Source organism: Oncorhynchus mykiss, chromosome 29, assembly GCF_057628025.1.
Source record: "Oncorhynchus mykiss isolate SJ-2025 chromosome 29, ASM5762802v1, whole genome shotgun sequence".
In the NCBI taxonomy this organism is placed as follows: Eukaryota; Metazoa; Chordata; class Actinopteri; order Salmoniformes; family Salmonidae; genus Oncorhynchus; species Oncorhynchus mykiss.
Genome location: NC_143050.1, coordinates 15,450,903 through 15,462,517, shown reverse-complemented (window position 1 = coordinate 15,462,517; position 11,615 = coordinate 15,450,903). Strand labels below are relative to the sequence as shown.

At 40.1% G+C, this 11,615-nt stretch overlaps 1 protein-coding gene across 2 annotated transcripts in view; it reads left to right on the top strand.

Moving 5' to 3' along the window:
• The first annotated feature begins 42 nt into the window (after positions 1-42).
• zbtb20 (zinc finger and BTB domain containing 20) overlaps positions 43-11,615 on the top strand; it is a 53,600-nt gene continuing 42,027 nt past the window's right edge. The window contains exons 1-2 of one of the 2 annotated variants that reach the window (XM_021591419.3): positions 43-750; positions 4,154-4,260. The gene's annotated coding sequence lies outside the window, so the exon portion shown is untranslated. The remainder of the gene's footprint in view (positions 751-4,153; positions 4,261-11,615) is intronic. The other variant, XM_021591420.3, reaches the window with a different exon arrangement.

The following is an 11,615-nucleotide window of genomic DNA, read 5'->3' as shown; positions in this document are numbered from 1 at the left end:
AACGACATTGTCCAATGCAAAGTACAGACACATGATCGACATAATTCTCAATTGACTGCCCTTTTGATCGAGGATGGAATATTGAGACTTGAGAGTGCTTCTGTTTAAATTATAGTCATAATTCCAATATAGGCCTGCTTCATTATATTTTAGGATAAAAGCTTGTAAAACGAAATTAACACTTGATGACCACTATAACAATGATTTCCTTAGAGAACATTCTGCGAACAAGACATACATTCTACATGGATGAGCATTTTAAGACCCAGAGAGCAGAATTTAATTAAGAAACTACAGCCTTCGGTTGTCCATATTGGATCAAACAATTTCCCCGTCTGCGTAGGTGGAACATTTACTATTTCAGAGCCCCAATGGAGCCAGTTTCACCGTCCCACCGCGCTCCGTAGAGAGGGTATACGACTCAATGATTGGGGCAAAACCACGCTGACCGATATATCTTCCAACCTACACCGCTCAAGAGATGGCTCTCTGTTCCAATCGTAAATGAAAAGGCGTGCCTGTCCAAAATATTCAACGTATAGTTAAAAAATGGGTGGGTACATTTTAAACTCGTTTAGGTCCTCTATGAAGGTAGGCTGCAGCGTGTGTTTATTGATGAGATGAAAGAAGATGGAAGTGAGAAATGAAACAAAGTAAGGGAAAATATTAAAAAACTCGAAGCCTTGCCGGGGAAAAACCGGGGAAGCTGCGAAACGCTGTCGCCACTGGAGAACAAGCTTAGGACAGCAGGTAAGAAATAGGAAAAGTGAGGGAAGGGGCGGGTGTTAATAGTATCTATGTTAGGCTATTTATAAGAAGAGAAACGACAGTTATTCCCAAAATATGAGATATACAAAACTTAATTGTAAGTGAAGCTTAGAACATAGCCTACGGAACATTTTCCGCTGAGTTCCATTGCCTCCATTTCTTGATTTCCCACCAAAATATACATCAGAATCAAAAAACTTTATTTCATTCTAGAGGCTCATTGAAGTAGAATTTAAATGCAGAATGACATATGCTATTGTGGGGTTTATTGATTGCAGACAGTCTAGTTTTACAATAGCCTGGTCCGTTTACATTGCACCCGACAAAAAAGACGCGCTGCACACTGTCATGACGTCCCAGGTTGTCATCTGTCATTATTCTCAACATCAATGCTTATTTCCTTAGTTTTACTCCTTCCGATTTTTGACAGAGATATGAATTGTGTGGACTCAGTTCTACTTCTGCCTGTTTGAAAACGTCATTATGAATGAGACACCATGGTTAAAAATGGATGAGACAAGTGAGACAAAATAAGGATCATTTGCTCGAAACATCTGGAGTCCAGTGCAGAAAAGCGGAATAAACACATTTATAATGGTCTTTAATTTGTGAATGAGAAGGAGCGGGCATGCAATTTAAAACCACCATATAACTCAGTCTGTTAGCTATTTTCCCGGACTATGCCCAAATTTGCCCAACCTTTATCAAGTCAACACTTGTTGGCACGAAATAGAAGTAAAATGGCAATAAAACCCTCAAACCAATGTTTTGGCACATGCTGTACCAGAAGTTAAAATTGGGATGCATGGTGTCTGACATTTGTCAAATTAAATTATACATTAACATCTGCCTGACTCAGAAAGGTAGCCTACATTTTGAGCCAATATCCTCCGCTAAAAGTATAAAAGACAGTGCTGATTTAGTTCACCGATAAAAGAAAGATTGTCCATCTGCTCTGGATTTTGGTGCCATGTTTTACAAAATGAATGCCCTCTTTTATTGTCACGATCTGTGTTGCGCAATTCCAGCTAGGCTATATTAACGCACATGACCGTATAGGAAATTAGAAGAGGGACCATTTTAAAAAGATTTTAATCTAGAAATAATATATGAGTAGTTTATAATCTACTTCTCACTATTTCACCCATAAATGTGGCCTATGAGAGACCGTCCGATTTGTATTATAAATTACAGCACACGGGTGCTTGAGATAGTGCATTTGTTCATCAAGAGGTTGTTTTATCCACTGAGATGTGGGCCTACCCCCGAAAACACAAACAGTTTTATTAGTTTTAACAATTTTAGTTACGGTTGATTAGACAGTTGATCACTTGGGCAAAACATCCTGTCCATCTCTCAAAGTTGTTGAGACTGTTGCCTCTGCGCCGCATGTGGATTTCAGCACCGGACTTGGGCATCAAGGTTAGGAGTATAGCCTATTAGAATGAAACGGCAGAGAAACATCAATCTTCGAATCTTTTGAGGTGATTGAAAAAGATAGGACTCACACAGCACCGGTTAGGGAGTTGACAGCACATTTGAAACACTCAAAGAGATGACCTTGGAGGCACGATTGACTCAGTATGAGCCCCCTCGGTAGGCCTATGTGTTGACTTGCTCAATATTAGACCAAACTCGGACTACACTATATGATCATATCTAACATCTACATTGTTTTCGCTGAAATATCAGATTTTGCATAATGGTACAAATGTTGCACGTTGAAGGGGTTTTTGGGTGAATAATAGGCTACTGTAGGGCTATATCACGTCGTCCATTATGTCAAACTTTATTGAATCAGTTAGAGATTGTCCACAATGTCCTTTTCGGATAATTACATTTTTAAGTAGAACTTGTTTCGGTTCGGCTTGTATCCCATTCACCCCCTTACAACTCCCTACTAATGGTTATAGACTACTGTTGAGTATTTTCTGTCCTATAGACTATATGTAATAGGCCTACTTTATGTAGCTTGATATACCGGTAACTCCACAACAGAAACTTTGCTTGGCACTGTGAGTTGTGACGAATGACAGGCCACACGTTTTGACCGCGCATGTACACTGGCTGCTACTGACATATGTGTGTTGCGTGTCGCATCTCCTCCCAAATACATGTAATTTGGTCGTACTTGTGACGTCATAGACCACACCCAATGAACGTTAAATTGCGATCAGATATTTTGTGGATATATAAAAACAATTGGGCTCAGAAGTAGCGTATCACTATGGATGTTCAATTATTATTATTATTAATATTATTGAGGGTGCCATAAATTGCTGGTATGCAGTCTGTGCTTTCAGAGAGGTGTGAATTACTAAGCACCTATAACTCTGTGATTTTTATGAGGTTTAATAGTTGACAGATGTAACCTAAATCTTACACAGGTCTTTATGAAATGAAAACATATTCAAAATTAATTCACAGCCTTTCTTTGGACTGATGCCAATATGTCTCATTGTTGGGCCTATACTGCATTGGAGGCCTAAGTCCTGCAAACTTTGGATAACAATCCCTTCACAGAATCCTGAAATTGGTATAGCCCTACATATGGCTAATAGGTTTTCACTAAATGGTCCGTGAATCATAGGCTGTTTTCTATATACATCATGAAGAATAGTGTCATGTGTGCTGAACTGTAGTATAGCAAATATACATTGAGGTATCCGTTGTTTGAAATGCCTGTTGACAAGGAGCCTCAAGATACACATCTCAAGATAAAACTCATAACTCAAATGTACATTATAAAGAATAATTGTACCCTCTAATTTTTCTGTATCATGATCCATTTTCCCTTTGATGATGAGATGGAGAGAGGCTATTTTATGTTAACTATTTTGGTTTGATATGGCAAGTTTGGACTGAAAACATCCACTATTGTAGTGATTTGAGGATGTGTGCAGAGTATGCTATGATGGATGAAATTGTAATTGTTGTAATAAGTGCCAGTATCGTGAAGTATTGCAATTTAAGCCTGTTTGCTGGCACATTTAGGCCTATTCTTTAGAGGGAGTTTGGCATCCAACATCCATCTATGCTGTTCCGTTTCTGTTCAATCTGATTTTCATACAGAGTTCATTAAATTGAACCACAACAGATAGTAAACAGGCCCAGTTGTCCCATTGTAATTGTAATAACAATAACAGTGTAACTACATGCACATCATTACATAGTACCTACAACTATCACAACATATTTTCAGTTTGTGAAGGAAAAACCTTTTTATTCTGGCTACAATTTAGAGAGGCTAGCAGAGTTGAAGGAGTTTGTTTGCAAACCAATGTCTTACAAGAACTCTTCATATGAGCAATCACAAAAAAAACTGTTAAATTCAAGATGTCGAGCTTTGATTCATATATTAATTGATTCAGTATTTTGTCCATAGCGATAGTTCTGGATTGGCTCACGAAGGCACTGCCAGGACATCAAATGTGATCTGGGATGTCATTGCCAGGTGGGGAGGTTTCGGAGGCGTCCAGTTTAAATTGAAAGGTAAGCCATGTAGCCTATTTGTGCTAACAGAACAAAAGTATGATGAAAATGTAATGGTATACCCTTCAGCTCTCAAAGGTACCACGTGCTTGTTTGTGTGGTTAATTCCATAATCAAGCAATGGGTTCCAAATCTTGTTTAGAACTGTATTTGTTAATGGATTACAAAGCCAGAGGAAAAAATGTATTTGCAGTTTAGTATGACTTCCTCTCCACTTTTGCTCAAGCACATAGAAAGGATTCAGCCTCTCAGTTTCCATAGTTCCAACTTAGAACTGCTGTTCAATCAAAGCTGCCTCCTTGCAGAGAGTGTTCTGCAGGGTTAGCAAGCCCAGCTGTCAGCTCTCTGGCAACTGGTCACTCAAATATTGACATATTGAGATATTTGTAAATGGAGGACCCACTCTTATAGTGCCTCCCCTCCGCAGAACGTTGGGGCCTCCCCTTCTCTTCAGCACAGCAAGCCTTTAAACTGAAGACATAGAAAACCCTCAATTAGCTAAACAACAGCCGTGTTGTTCTCATTGGCTGAGTAAATCAGTAAATGTGAAACTGAGGCTCCCCGGCACATTATGTAATGATATTTGAGCATTAGGCTATAATCAACTAAGAAACGTATAATCGTGTGTAATCTGGGGCACGGATGACAATATTGGTCATTTTTTTGAAAGCCCATTATAGGCCTTTCATGAGCACGCTGTGAGATGTCATGCTGGAAATAGCTCATTTTAGTCCTGAAATATATCCTGACAATTTGAAGATGTGTAAAATTCAGTAACAAGTTTACATTAACATATTATGTCCTCTTAAAGATACTTCAAAAATATAATTGTATTTGTCACATGCGCCCGAATACAACTGGTGAGGACTTTACAGTGAAATGCTTAATTACGAGCCCTTCCCAACAATGCAGAGTTTTAAAAAGAAAATAGTAACACAAGAAGAATAAAATAAAATACACGGGAATGGAGCGAAATTCAGGGAGTACCAGATCAATATGGAGCTATATACAGGGAGTACCAGATCAATATGGAGCTATATACAGGGAGTACCAGATCAATATGGAGCTATATACAGGGAGTACCAGTACCAGATCAATATGGAGCTATATACAGGGAGTACCAGATCAATATGGAGCTATATACAGGGAGTACCAGATCAGTATGGAGCTATATACAGGGAGTACCAGATCAATGTAGAGCTATATACAGGGAGTACCAGATCAATATGGAGCTATATACAGGGAGTACCAGATCAATATGGAGCTATATACAGGGAGTACCAGATCAATATGGAGCTATATACCGGGAGTACCAGATCAATATGGAGCTATATACAGGGAGTACCAGATCAATATGGAGCTATATACAGGGAGTACCAGATCAATGTAGAGCTATATACAGGGAGTACCAGATCAATATGGAGCTATATACAGGGAGTACCAGATCAATATGGCGCTATATACAGGGAGTACCAGATCAATATGGAGCTATATACAGGGAGTACCAGATCAATATGGAGCTATATACAGGGAGTACCAGATCAATATGGAGCTATATACAGGGAGTACCAGATCAATGTGGAGCTATATACAGGGAGTACCAGATCAATGTGGAGCTACATACAGGGAGTACCAGATCAATGTGGAGCTATATACAGGGAGTACCAGATCAATGTGGAGCTATATACAGGGAGTACCAGATCAATGTGGAGCTATATACAGGGAGTACCAGATCAATATGGAGCTATATACAGGGAGTACCAGATCAATGTGCAGCTACATACAGGGAGTACCAGATCAATGTAGAGCTATATACAGGGAGTACCAGATCAATGTGGAGCTACATACAGGGAGTACCAGATCAATGTGGAGCTATATACAGGGAGTACCAGATCAATGTGGAGCTATATACAGGGAGTACCAGATCAATGTAGAGCTATATACAGGGAGTACCAGATCAATGTGGAGCTACATACAGGGAGTACCAGATCAATGTAGAGCTACATACAGGGAGTACCAGATCAATGTGGAGCTATATACAGGGAGTACCAGATCAATGTGGAGCTATATACAGGGAGTACCAGATCAATGTAGAGCTATATACAGGGAGTACCAGATCAATGTGGAGCTATATACAGGGAGTACCAGATCAATGTGGAGCTACATACAGGGAGTACCAGATCAATGTAGAGCTATATACAGGGAGTACCAGATCAATGTGGAGCTACATACAGGGAGTACCAGATCAATGTGGAGCTATATACAGGGAGTACCAGATCAATGTGGAGTACCATATCAATGTAGAGCTATATACAAGGAGTACCAGGTCAGTGTGCAGAGTGTCGTGGAAAATCGGTTCAAATATGACACTTGCAAGAACTTGTGAAATCAAATAGGCTTTTAATACAGAGTATAGCAAGCCGGAGTGGTCCGCGGAACACACACAGCTTCCCAGAGCCCCGGCTCCTGTATTTATACACATATAGCATATGGGTCCAACCCATATGCAGATAAGCATACTACCCCTAATTCTTCTGCCTACCATTATCTTTTTAGTTCAGGCTTCCTGCTTGTTCACGCCCAATAACGCCCATATCTGCTTTTCGTCAGATTATAATGGTGGCAAGACCCTTGCTTTGTCCTAAAAATAATATACATTCCTCTATTCTATAGGCTTGCTTTGTCCCTGCACTTAGCTTAATGCGTTATTTTGTATGTGTGTTCTTATCTAGGATCAGCAGACTATGTGTCTCCTCTGTTTTTAGCGTGTCCAGCTGTACTAAAAATACTATACATTCCTCTATTCTATATGCCTATGCTTTGGCTCTGCACTTAGCTTAATGCGTTCTTTTGTATGTGTGTCCTTATCTAGGATCAGCAGACTATGTGTCTCCTCTATCTTTAGTGTGTCCAGTTGTCCTAGGCGCCTATGTGTCGCCTTCTCTTTGTGTGGTCTGTTTTCAATGTTCAACTGTCCTATACTCTCATGGCCTTACTCTGGCCTCCTGTCCTATACAATAGACAATGCATTTTACCAGAATAGTGTAACAGTACAAATTTAGACCGTCCCCTCGCCCATACCCGGGCGCGAACTAGGGACCTTCTGCACACATCAACAACTGACGCCTACGAAGCGTCGTTACCCATCGCTCCACAAAAGCCGCGGCCCTTGCAGAGCAAGGGGAACTACTACTTCAAGGTCTCAGAGCAAGTGACGTCACTGATTGAAACGCTATTTAGCGCCCACGCTAACTAAACTAGCCGTTTCACATCTGTTACACTCACCCCCCTTTTGACCTTCCTCCTTTTTCCGCAGCAACCAGTAATCCGGGTCAACAGCATCAATGTAACAGTATAATTTTAAACCGTCCCCTCGCCCATACCAGGGCGCGAACCAGGGACCTTCTGCACACATCAACAATCACCCTCGAAGCATCGTTACCCATCGCTCCACAAAAGCCGCGGTCCTTGCAGAGCAAGGGGAACTACTACTTCAAGGTCTCAGAGCAAGTGACGTCACTGATTGAAACGCTATTTAGCGCCCACGCTAACTAAACTAGCCGTTTCACATCTGTTACACTAGCAAATGCACTCTAAGTGTATCTTTCTCTTGTGTTACTGTATTATGTTCCTCCCTATATGTACATCTTTCTCCCACAAAAGGTATGAGGTATTTGAGTTAGATACAGTGCCTTGCGAAAGTATTCGGCCCCCTTGAACTTTGCGACCTTTTGCCACATTTCAGGCTTCAAACATAAAGATATAAAACTGTATTTTTTTGTGAAGAATCAACAACAAGTGGGACACAAACATGAAGTGGAACGACATTTATTGGATATTTCAAATTTTTTTAACAAATCAAAAACTGAAAAATTGGGTGTGCAAAATTATTCAGCCCCCTTAAGTTAATACTTTGTAGCGCCACTTTTTGCTGCGATTACAGCTGTAAGTCGCTTGGGGTATGTTTCTATCAGTTTTGCACATCGAGAGACTGAAATTTTTTCCCATTCCTCCTTGCAAAACAGCTTGAGCTCAGTGAGGTTGGATGGAGAGCATTTGTGAACAGCAGTTTTCAGTTCTTTCCACAGATTCTCGATTGGATTCAGGTCTGGACTTTGACTTGGCCATTCTAACACCTGGATATGTTTATTTTTGAACCATTCCATTGTAGATTTTGCTTTATGTTTTGGATCACTGTCTTGTTGGAAGACAAATCTCCGTCCCAGTCTCAGGTCTTTTGCAGACTCCATCAGGTTTTCTTCTAGAATGGTCCTGTATTTGGCTCCATCCATCTTCCCATCAATTTTAGCCATCTTCCCTGTCCCTGCTGAAGAAAAGCAGGCCCAAACCATGATGCTGCCACCACCATGTTTGACAGTGGGGATGGTGTGTTCAGGGTGATGAGCTGTGTTGCTTTTACGCCAAACATAACGTTTTGCATTGTTGCCAAAAGGTTCAATTTTGGTTTCATCTGACCAGAGCACCTTCTTCCACATGTTTGGTGTGTCTCCCAGGTGGCTTGTGGCAAACTTTAAACAACACTTTTTATGGATATCTTTAAGAAATGGCTTTCTTCTTGCCACTCTTCCATAAAGGCCAGATTTGTGCAATAAACGACTGATTGTTGTCCTATGGACAGAGTCTCCCACCTCAGCTGTAGATCTCTGCAGTTCATCCAGAGTGATCATGGGCCTCTTGGCTGCATCTCTGATCAGTCTTCTCCTTGTATGAGCTGAAAGTTTAGAGGGACGGCCAGGTCTTGGTAGATTTGCAGTGGTCTGATACTCCTTCCATTTCAATATTATCGCTTGCACAGTGCTCCTTGGGATGTTTAAAGCTTGGGAAATCCTTTTGTATCCAAATCCGGCTTTAAACTTCTTCACAACAGTATCTAGGACCTGCCTGGTGTGTTCCTTGTTCTTCATGATGCTCTCTGCGCTTTTGACGGACCTCTGAGACTATCACAGTGCAGGTGCATTTATACGGAGACTTGATTACACACAGGTGGATTGTATTTATCATCATTAGTCATTTAGATCAACATTGGATCATTCAGAGATCCTCACTGAACTTCTGGAGAGAGTTTGCTGCACTGAAAGTAAAGGGGCTGAATAATTTTGCACGCCCAATTTTTCAGTTTTTGATTTGTTAAAAAAGTTTGAAAGATCCAATAAATGTCGTTCCACTTCATGATTGTGTCCCACTTGTTGTTGATTCTTCACAAAAAAATACAGTTTTATATCTTTATGTTTGAAGCCTGAAATGTGGCAAAAGGTCGCAAAGTTCAAGGGGGCCGAATACTTTCGCAAGGCACTGTATGTACATGCGTTCAGGGTAAAGTGACTAAGCATCAGGATAGATAATAATAAGAGTCAAATAAAGAACAGAGTAGCAGCCATTTGGAATATGAACATGTAAAGAGTAGCCTTTACCTAAAGTTCAAGCAGAGGAGGAAAAGTGAGCTTAAAATATTTTATTCAGTAGTAATTGTCTGAGCATATACTCTATGAAATGATTTCATCTTAATAGTGCTATTTTCCCTACATTGTGTGACACAGATTTCTCTCACAAGCATACATGCAGAAATGTTGTGTGACACAGATTTCTCTCACAGGCCTAGCCTACATGCAGAAATGTTGTGTGACACAGATTTCTCTCACAGGCCTAGCCTACATGCAGAAATGTTGTGTGACACAGATTTCTCTCACAGGCCTAGCATACATGCAGAAATGTTGCCTCACTCTGCTACATAGAAGTTGGTGGACTTGTATTTTGGCTGTTGATATGATTTGTAATTATTTTAACATTCCTAGTTTTGTATTTGTGGTTTAAAACTTTTGTACTTAGCATATTGTAGTGTCATTGCCATTAGCAACCATTATTTGACTACTGCCAAGGACATATGCCTAGTAGGCCAAGGAGGTAATAAGCGTGTGTCTACGTCATGTGAAAGTGTTGGAAAGAAAGTTGAGGGGTATGTGCCTTCCAGTGCTAAGTGTACTACAACCACTGCTATGGGAGTTACTCTATTTTCACAGGAAGAAGAGTTGTTACACATGTTACTGATGGGAAATGTGGAGGAGGGTAAAACCACAACACTATTTGATCACTAGGCTTGATAATTTATTTGACAAAACTATTAAACGTCACAATAGTGACAAGCTTGTAAACTACCAAACTCTGGTAATTGACTGGTTAGTTGGCGTTCAAGCTATCTGAGAAGATTGCCGGCTGCTGTTAACATTCGTACCCTGTGACAGTCACTTAGGAGTCTAATCCTGACTTGAGAAATGGTCATATAACTCAAATAATACTTGAGATAGCAAAACCCAACTGGTTTATCAAGTATAGGTGAGACTTTGTTGAAAGTATTTCAGTTAGGCAATATTCTAGTTTATTTATTTGCCAGTACTCTGTCAATCGGTTTTCTGTGCCAGATCTAAGGTGACTGCTTCTTAAAATGTACAGTGAATCGGCTTGATCATCAGATAGATAGGGTGAATTCAACCAAACACACACTGCAGCCAAGCCGCACCATGGAAAATAACATTTCCTTTTTTATGTAATGTGATTTGTTAGACAATATTTGAGATAAAAACATTTAAAAAACGTTATTATTCAAACCATGCATTTTCTCAGCACCCCCCCCCCCCAAAAAAAATATCACAGTGGGGGTGTTATAGGATTGGCAAACATAGCACTAACACTTGTTAAAATATTTAGTGAACTTTAAGGTAGATTGTCATTTCTCTCACGTGAAGCTCTAAGGACTTTGTAACGTACAGCCATTTACTGTTTCAGAATCTATTCTAGCCTGTACGGTAGTGTCTCTGTACTTTCTTTGTGTGCTTGAATTCCTTAAACATGTATTTTATTTGGGCTAAAGACAGGGGCATGTAAATACTTCTCCGTCTTACTCTTTAAACATACACGAGGGCTCAGGCATTTCACTGATGCCAAAAATGTATCTTGGTTTCTAATAGGGAAATTGTATGTTTGCCAAAGTGCATGTGTGTCCTTAGCTAACCCTTCTACCCATATGGTTTTCTACAATTCATGGTTAGATCACTGTGTATTCAAAAGGGAAAGTATCTGGAGATGGTTTAAGAAAATAAATCAAATAAAGAATCTTCTGTATCTTTTTGTGGATAATGCCAGAGTAAGTTTATATTCTATTTGTTTACACCTAGGCCTCCTGAAAAGCCTTTTAGGCCCCATGCTAGTGAAAAACACTCTTAGCATAGTGGCCAAAATTGTATGACGGACAAGCCTACAGCTCACTAAAAAAGGCACAGTGACACTGGTGTGCAGTGGAAAAACCTGAGACGTATTATCTACACAATGGCATTTGTGTT